Here is a 1102-nt window from a genome sequence, read left to right on the forward strand (position 1 = left end):
GTGTTAATGTAAGTAAAAAACACCTAGAACCATTATTCAAAGGAAATAATAATAAATGTTAGTTGAAATTATTATTACAGTTAGGAAATACTACCTAATTCTCATAAAGAAGTGTTTTTTGTTTTTTGCTTTTTTTTTTTTTTAATAATGTGTCATTCTAACTGCTGTGAAGTGAGTGAAGAAGAGTAAGACTGTTGGCAGGATTAACAACAGTTTAGAGTGAAAGGTGATGGGGAGGAGAAACTCTAGTTTAAGGGCTTTAGGCTTCAGGTTGTTTATCCCTCCCATTCTTATGTCTCTGTCTCCTCATTTGTAAAATAAAGGGATCAAACTAGCTGATATTCTAAATAGACCACAGCCTTAACTTAAAATTTTTGTTCACTTAGCTTCAATGAGCAGCAGTTCTGTTTTTTTAATAACATGACCCTATGTGGACTGTCGCTAGAATTCTATGATTCTATGTGTCTTTGGAATGGAGAAGTTTCAGCACAGCCCTGCGTATCTGTTTGGTCTTCACACTGTAGATGATGGGGTTCATCACAGGGGGGATCAGCAGGTAGGTGTTAGCAATCATAGTATGTACATAGGGTGGGGCCCGTTTCCCAAATCTGTGAACAAAGGATAAACTAATCAGTGGAATATAGAAAATAGCAACAGCCCCGATATGGGAGATGCAAGTGCTGAAGGCTTTCTTCCTCTCTTCTGGGGATGCAATGCTGAGGACAGTCTTAATGATCAAAACATAAGAAAGGAGGATGAGGATGGAGTCTACACCAACAGTAGAGATCATGGCAGTCAACCCAACTGCACTGTTGATCCTGGTGTCTGTGCAGGAGAGCTTCATCACATCAGGGTGGAAGCAGTAGGAGTGGTGGAGCACGTGGCTGTGGCAGAAGGACAGTCTTTTAAGAAGAGCTACCATTGGTGTCAGCATTAGTGTCCCCCTGATAACAATTGCCACTCCAATTTGAGCTATTCTGGAATCAGTTAAAATGGTGGCATACCTGAGAGGATTAGAAATGGCAACAAAGCGATCAAAAGCCATGGCCAACAGTACTGAGGATTCCATGACAGTGAAAAGTTTAATAAAGAACATCTGTGA

The sequence above is a fragment of the Hipposideros armiger genome, unplaced genomic scaffold (genome assembly GCF_001890085.2).
Source record: "Hipposideros armiger isolate ML-2016 unplaced genomic scaffold, ASM189008v1 scaffold_1377, whole genome shotgun sequence".
NCBI classification, from domain to species: domain Eukaryota; kingdom Metazoa; phylum Chordata; class Mammalia; order Chiroptera; family Hipposideridae; genus Hipposideros; species Hipposideros armiger.